Source organism: Rattus norvegicus, chromosome 14, assembly GCF_021556685.1.
Source record: "Rattus norvegicus strain SHRSP/BbbUtx chromosome 14, alternate assembly SHRSP_T2T, whole genome shotgun sequence".
NCBI classification, from domain to species: domain Eukaryota; kingdom Metazoa; phylum Chordata; class Mammalia; order Rodentia; family Muridae; genus Rattus; species Rattus norvegicus.
In genome coordinates, this window is record NC_141547.1 from 2,909,283 (window position 1) to 2,917,755 (window position 8,473).

General features: G+C 46.5%; 1 long non-coding RNA gene across 1 annotated transcript; it reads left to right on the forward strand.

Moving 5' to 3' along the window:
- The first annotated feature begins 286 nt into the window (after window positions 1-286).
- Window positions 287-6,123, forward strand: LOC102551010 (uncharacterized). The gene is made up of 5 exons (XR_015636838.1): window positions 287-1,894; window positions 3,604-3,814; window positions 4,351-4,420; window positions 4,913-5,058; window positions 5,793-6,123. It is a non-coding gene; the product is annotated as an uncharacterized LOC102551010 (long non-coding RNA).
- Window positions 6,124-8,473: the final 2,350 nt, after the last annotated feature.

Consider the following 8,473-nt stretch of genomic DNA (forward strand, 5'->3'; position numbering starts at 1 on the left):
TGTGTGGAGGGGGGAGGAGGAAGGAAGAAGGAAGGGAGATTAAAAGCTAGAACTTTAGGGCATTTACTAGCTGAGGCATTTATTTTCTTGCTGTACATGGGTTATTGAGGTTTATCTCCTAAGAGTAAACTCCCGTCTAATGTTTCCACTTGACTCACCCTCCTCTGCTCACTGGAAACCTCCCCTCGCGACTTTAGATTTCGCTCAGTTATTGATGTGCAAACCAAAAAGCAAAACTGGGGTCTTATTTTCAGGGAGGGAAGAGGTAGGATTTGAACTATGTACTTGAGCTTGAGTGCTTGCCCTTCTGCTGAGTTGTATTCCCAGTCCCCACTCCAACAAGTTTCCCAGAAGCCAACCACTAAAGAACAGGAATGGACTCCACCACCACCACCACCATCATCATCATCATCATCATCAACAACAACAACAACAACAACAACACACACACACACACACACACACACACACACACACACACACATATATATATATATATGTATATATATATATATATATAAAATCACATACACACACATATTTAACTATGAGAAGCTTTAAACACCAGGTCCATAAGAGTCTCTTGGAACCAACTGCAAGCAGAGGCTTACTGCCCTGAGCTCCTAGGGCTGCTTGGAGCCAGTGAGTAGCCACAGGCAGTCATGAACCCAGGCCTCTCCCTCCACAGAGGATCTCTGTGGGTTTCAAGTCATGCACACCTATGAATGGGGCGAATGCTTTGCCTCTCAAACCATGTAAGTCACCTGTGTCTCAAAAGCAGACATCTGCCTCAGGGTTCTGTGAAGCCAGAAGGAAAGAGGTTACTTTTTCTTTTGGAGACTTTTTCTTTCGTTTAGGGTTTCCAGCCTGGCCTTCAACTGCCTATGTAGCCAAGGATGTCCCAATTCTGCTTCCACTTCCTGGACTTCCGGGATTTCAGATTTAACCCACCATAACTGTTTTATGTGGTGCTGGTGATAAAAGCCAGGGCTTTAGGCTCAGTATGTGAGCCCTCCACCAACTTAGATCCACCCCCAGTGCAGGAAGACGAATTCTAAACTGAAGTTGGAGGAGGATAGCCCCTAAAAGTTCAGTTTGGGGATTCAAGACCTGGGGTTTTTCTAGCTATATGAGATAACCTGAGAAGGTTGTGTAGCACCAGAAATTATGAAAGGAGCAGGGATTTTGGAGACAGCCCAAAGTGGAGATTTCAATTTGCTTTTATCGTCTGTGTCTTGATTTGGGAAAAGTATCAAGGCTTTCTACATTTGAGAACCTGATTTTTGGTTTTTGGAGACAGGGTTACTCCATGAAGCCTTCGCTTTGTTGGAACTCATCCTATAGCCAAGGCTGGTCTGGAACTCACAGACATCCACCTGCCTCTGCCTCCTGAGTGCTGGGGTTAAAGGCATGCTCCACTAAGTCTAGTTCAGAATCTTTATTCAAATGACCGGGATAACAACCTCTGTCTTACATGGCTGTTGTGTGAGCTGTTGTCACATGACACAAGGACCTCATCCCTCCTAGGTAGAAATGCTGTAAGTATAGTACAGTGTGTGTGTGTGTGTGTGTGTGTGTGTGTGTGTGTGTGTGTGTAATTGCTTTCAAATCTCTACTAATCTGTCTTCCTTTTACCTGCCCCCAAACTTTTAATCCAAGCAAGGCTTCTCCAGGATGTGTCGCATGCCTCTGGAAATTATGTTGATGTGCCAAAGAGAGATAATTGGGTGAACTTTGCTACCACCACAGAATTTCCTTAACAAACATTTGAGGATGCCAGCAGGGTCTGGGGGCACTGATTCCAGGCAATGACCATAATTTGCACCCGATTTAAAGTATCTCATCATCGGAGAGACTTCCTTACAGTCTTGGTCTGGGTCCAGTTAAAATCAGAGTAAGTAGCTTGCCGCCAAGATTGTAAGCAGAAGGTAGAGGACAGAGAGGCTGAGCCAAGAAACATGGGACTGGGGGTACGGCTCTGCTGGTGACTGCCGAGCGTCCAGGACTCCTGGGTTTGATATGCACACAACCCAGGTAAGATGGTGCACATCTGTCATCCCAGCACTTAGGGAGGTGGAGGAGAGGAAAGTCACGGTCATGTTCTGCTGTGTAGTAAATTTGAGGTCCATGTTCTGCTGTGTAGTAAATTTGAGGTCCATCTGGAGTGCACAAGACCCTGTCTAGTAAGGGAGGGAAGAGAGAGAGGGAGAGAGGGAGGGAGGGAGAGAGGGAGGGAGGGAGAGAGGGAGGGAGGGAGGGAGGGAGGGAGGGAGGGAGGGAGGGAGGGAGGGAGGTGAGGTGAAACCTAGGCCAGTGGTGAGGCAACAGAGCACTTGCTGACTGTGGAGTAGCCTGGGAAGGAAGGTGTGAACAGGTTGTCCGAGTATCTTCTAGAAATCTCTGTAGGAGAGTCTGGGGCAGCACTCTTTCAAAAGGGGTATTGGAGGTTATATTTACATGAGGATGTTAAGAGGATGGTGGAGTGGCTGAGCCCACCCTCACCCCCAGTCCTTGCAGACTCCCTAAGCCTCTGTGGAAAGGAGGGACAAAGTTTGTCAGTTGTGAGAGGGAGAATGAGGTCGCCAAGGCGGGGTGGAGTGGGGTGGGGTGGTGGTGGTGATAGTGGTGGTGAGCACACGGACAAGTGTGAGGCCAGAATCTGGCTTTGTTGTTGTTGATTTAATTTACTCTTACTGTTGACAACTTCATAGGTGTAGGGAATGAATCTCCTTCCCCTTCCCCCTCACTCCCTTGCTTCATCCATTCTACCCACCAAGCTCCTCTCTCCTGTCTTGCGTATGTGACCCACTGAGTTTAAGTATGAAGCTTTCATGAGCACGGGTGGAAGATTTCTTAGTCGTGGGCAACTTACAAGCAGTTGTACCTTGATCCCTCAGCCACAGTGGCTTGCCAGCCGTTCCACAGTGAGGGGTCCTGAGGATCATGAGCTCCTCACCACTGAAATGCTGAAAGTCCCATCCACTTTCTGGTCCCTCTTCTGTGATGTTAGGAGTTGGCCAGGGAGGTCCCAGGGTCCCCCAAAACTTGATATTAAGAATCTTTATTCTTTTTCTTAAAAGCTTCTTTCAAGTTTGGAAATGTCATGTTAGACATGACGGTAAGCCATCACAGCCAGCAGCTGTCCTTCCTACTGTCTTGTCCTCCTTTTTACAGAAAGCCCAGGCAAGCTCACAGTAATGCTGATGGGGGGAGGGGTAGTGTTAACTAGGCATTACAGGGCCCAATACCCAAAGGCTTCTGCACACATTTTATACCCTCCCCCCAAAAAAACAACCTGACCGTTGTTATGGCTGATAAGATAGTCTGCTTGCTGAGTCTGATGGCTCTTGGCTTTAATCACAGGGTTCAGAAGTCTAAGGAAGGAGGATTTTGAGTTTGAGGCCATCCTAGCAACTTAGGGGTAATCCTGTCTCAAAACAAACAAACCATCAGAAAAATCATTCCCTAAGGTACACGCATTTTCCATGGTAACTCTAGATGCTTCTCAAGTTTTGACAATGTCCTTATTTTGATGAATATGCTAGACATTGAAAACATTATACCCAAACTCATTGAGTATTCCTAATGTCCTGAACATTGTAGTTTGTCTGCCTTAAATGTACTCAGAATACTTGGGCTGACCATCACGAGAGAGTATCACGCCACGGCCTGGGACCAGATCGTCTAGAACCTGAAGCCCGATTTCCGCTGAATAACGCATGTTGCTTTTCATTGTTGTAAAATAAAATCACGTCGAAGCATCGTAAGTTGGAGGCCTATACTTTGAATTGAATGACATTGGATGGACTCATAAGTAAGTCTCCCTCCTAACTTCTGCCCCTCTCTTCTCTCCCCCTTCTCTCTCCTGAAGCAGGATAAGGAAACTAGAGGCCCACACATTTTCATAAACTCAACCATGAAGTATAGAAGCATTATTTTAGCTTTGCTTAGAGTTTCTTAGCGAGGTTGACTAAGAAATTCCTCAACTCATCAAGTTCATGAGACCCTGTCGTGCTGACCCTATTCCTAAGGAGAAGGGCGCTACATGAGGACCCAAGAGCCACCAGACAGGCCTTACTGAGCCTCCGTGGGTCTCTAACTGTACCAGGAGCGCCTCTGGAGTTCCCTTTGCTGTCCTGAAGGAAGGGCGGCCCAGTCTTCGCCATCCCTGACTCCATTCTGGACTCTAAATTCAAGTCCATGCTGGCCCCATGACCTTGAATAAATTCTCTAACCACGTTAGCAAATCTTGTTTCATGGATCCCCACTCCTGTGGGGGAACCTGGAGGGAGGCCATGTGCAAAGTGCTAAAGCCACAAGGCCCACAGACAATTTATCTTTATTTCACAGATAAGAAACTGAAATTGGCAGAAATTACCTGACATGTGCAAAAACCGTCTGCTTACCAGACAGAGACCAGGTCAGGAAACTGGGTCAGTTTGCCTTCTTCCTCAAGGTCCTGCTTCCTGACCTGCCAACACACACCCCCTCCCCCGCACTCCACACACACACACACACACACACACACACACACACACACACACACACCCGTCTCGGCAAGCTCCACCCCGGGAGGGAGCACAGTGACAGAAAGGCAGGTCATACCAACCCCTGAAATTCTGTAAAGGAAACCTGGCTTGTCCACTAACCCCACTAGGCCCCTGCACCCAATCTTCACAGGCTTCCTTGGGGGAAATGTGGTCTCTGTGCCTCTGCCAAGCCAAACTTTCTGAGACAAAGTAACGCTTTGCTATACTCCAGCTTATACTGAGGGAGAGGGAGGAAGGGAGGGAGGGGGGAGGGAGGGCGGGGTGAGAGGGGCGGGGGAGGGAGGGAGGATCATTATTATACTGATAATGCCAGAGCTTTTTTTTTTTTTTTTTTTTTTTTTTTTTTTTTTTTTTGCAAGCAGCTCTGGGTTCTCTCCCCAGAACCATGTAAACTGGTGTGCGGCACAAACCTGAAAATCCAGCTAGGGTCATTCTCCATTGCAAGACGGAGGCCAGCCCCAAATAGATTTTGTCTCGAAAGAAAAAACCAAGAGTGCTGAGGCTAAAGGTGTGTGCCAGCTCTCCTGTCCTTCCCCTGCCCACCTGCCCCATGCTCATCCCCCTCCCACTCCCATGACCTCTCCCCCTCCCCCCCCCACCTTATCTCATTCAAGTCTCACTCCAAGCCTCTGAGAATGTCAGTGATCATCGGCTCAGGTGAAAAGTTTAAGGTTAGGTTACACTTCCAAGGCCACTCGACAAAGCCATCTGTCACAGAATTCTGGACTCTTCATCACTTCAGGGTTTCTCAGGGATTGGGCTGAGAGCAACGTGTGTTGAAATCAGCTATTGTCCACTCCCTGAAACCTCACTGTCACCTATTGAATCAGCGGGGTTTGAGGTAACAATGGAAACCCAGAAAGTCTACACAAAAAAAAAAAAAAAAAAAAAAAAAAAAAAAGATGTGGCTGGGTGTGGTGACACATGCATTTTTATTCCAGGAAAGCAGAGGCAGAAGGAACTCATTTGAGGGCTGTCAGAGTTACACTGAGCACATGCTCACCACTGCACACACAGCAAAACCAAGTCCCGGCCATCCTACCCTGCACAGAGCAGCCTACACAGCTTCTCTTTCACAGACCTGAGCAGGGAGGGGTTGTCCCTGTTGAAGGACAGGGATTTTAGCATGAATATTGAATGAGGAAGGCAGCTGGGACACTTGGCTAATGTAATATCTCGACCTCTCGTCTCATGCTAAAGGGAATTCGCCCTCCCCTAATGCATGTCTGTAATCGGTCTCAGTCTCTCCAGCAGCACATTCTACACAGATCACGCCAGTTCAGGGAGCCTGGATTTCCCAGCCCTCAGAGGAAAGTAAGGTCCTTCACGCCGACAGAAAGCCACTGGGTATCGCTGTGATGTTACCACCGTCTCCTACGCACCTTCTAAGTTCTCTCCATCCGAGCTCACTGATGGATCAGCCTTGCTGATGTCATCAGAGTAATCATTTACTGCTCTACGGTTCGATCGGACACAACCATATGCATGATATGTAACATATACTACGTATACTACATCTTTATTCTACCCTCCGATGTTTCCCAATTTGAAAAAAAGATACTCGGATTCACTATCGTGCCTGAGTTTACTTAAACCACTTGGACAGACAGAGGATTTTTTTTTTTATCATGGGGGTGTGTGTTATCCTATTTGCTATGTTTCTAAAAATCCTTGAAGATCAATGTTACCCACTAATCTATATAAAATTTTGATGCTAAATACTTTTCTTCCTGCTATCAGGAGCAAGACAAGAACATTGCTTTCTATAAATGTGTCAGGATGGAGAGGAAGCGGTAACACTGTGCTCCTCCATAGATCATGCCCTATTGCACGGAGGAAATCTCAAAGAAGCCATCAGCCTACCTACTCAGGTTAACAAGTCAGTTGCTGGGCCCCAGGGAAAAAAAAACACCCAGTCCTCAGCACTGAAAAAGGAAAAGGGAGAGAGAGGGAAGAAGAAGGGAAAGCAGTCATACAAAAACATTATTTTCTTCTATATTTTAACAACAAGGATCCAAAGACAAGAGTCAATAGAACAGTAGCAGCAAGAAAGCTACTGTTAAAAGTGGCAGCCGTTAAACACTGCACAACACTGATGCAAAGAATGAAAGACAATCTAAAGGCAAAGATGACATTCTGCGTCTAAGATACTCGCTCCATATCTGTGAACTAGAAGCTCACTCTTGCTGTCTTAAGACAAAAACTGTCCTCACGTGAGAAGTCAACACATGTCTACCAAATCCTAACAGCCTCTCCCCTCAACCTCTCCCCTTCTCAACAAGTTTTTCCTAAATTTTATACGGAAATTCAAAGGACCTAGAAAAGCCACCTTTAAAAATACTAATTGGTTCATTAGTTTGTTTATTTAGGGACAGAGTCTCTCACATCCTAGGCTGGCCTCAAACTTGATATGTAGCCAGGCTATGTGATGAAACCCTGCCTCAAAACACCGAAAAATAAAATAAAATAATTGTGCTATACGTAGGATATTTTTCTTTCCCTATTGTTGTGGTTTGAATAAGAATGGTCTCCAGGGACTCAAATACTTGGATGCTTAGTCATTAGGGAGTGGCACTACTTGAGAAGAAATAGGAGGTACAACCTTGTTAAAGTAGTTGTGGCCTTATTAGAGGAAGTGTGTCACCGGGGGTGGGATCTGAGGTTCCAAAAGCCCAAGTCTGGCATATGCAGTGTTTTACCTCTATAATCTCATCACTGAAGAAGGAAAAGGAGAAGGGACGCTTTATATAGACGATATCACCAATGCCTCTGGAAGATTGACCATGGCTTTCTCGTCTGTAAGGCATTTGCTGTTGGTCTGATAAACATAGTATCTTTCTCCAAGTCAACAACTAAGTAGGTTTCCTTGCTGCCCATTGTTATTAAAATAGGGTTTCTAAGCTTGGGGTCCCTTACCCCCGTGTGTGTGCAGCGTCCCCACCATGGGACTTGGCAATTCTGCAACATGAAGCAAGAAACACACACTCGGTGCTGAAAAGGAAACATTTCCGTCCAGAACAAGGAGTCCTTAATCAATACCATGAAGCTGTGGTGAGCTAACTGGTTAGTTAGGTAACAGATTCCAAATTCCACAGCCATTGACAGACAGATTAAACCAGGGAGGCACCTCAGAAACCTTGTAGCTAGCTAGAGAACCCTGAGACAAAAGACCTCCATCTGCTTCCAATACCCAGAAAAGGCAGGTTTGCAGGGGTGGAAGGCAAGGCAGCCCATGCTTCTGTTAGGTGTGAAGCAGAGCAGGGACTGATTGCAGAGGGGGCGCAACCAGGTTTCTAGGGTGACAGCTGTGTTCTCCATCTAGTTTGCGTTCACAGTGAGGTTCACATGAGCATATGCAGTTTATCACTACACTGTACCCTTGGAACGATGGGTTTTTTTTTTCTTGTATGTAAACCAGACTTCTGTGATGCTGCTTTAAAGAATACAGTGGGGGGGCTGGGGATTTAGCTCAGTGGTAGAGCGCTTACCTAGGAAGCGCAAGGCCCTGGGTTCGGTCCCCAGCTCCGAAAAAAAGAACCAAAAAAAAAAAAAAAAAAAAGAATACAGTGGGGAAAGAAAGTGTGCTGTCCAGCTTTATGAAAACGTGAGACAAGCAAGAGTCATCTGAGAGGAGGGAGTCTCGATTAAGGAAACGCCTCCTTAACACTGGGTGGTGGGGCCGGGTAGTTGCGAAGCACACCTTTAAGTCTATCTCTCGGGAATGCAGAGGCAAGCAGATCTCTGTGAGTTCGAGGCCAGCCTGTTCTACAGAGTTCCAGGCCAGCCAGGGTTACAAAGAGAAACCCTGTCACGACTCTCCCTACCTCTATCTCCCACCCCCCAACAAAAGAAGGAAGAAGAGAAAGAAAAGAGACTGAGCTGTAGGGAAAGACTGTAGGACATTTTCTCAATTAATGATCGGT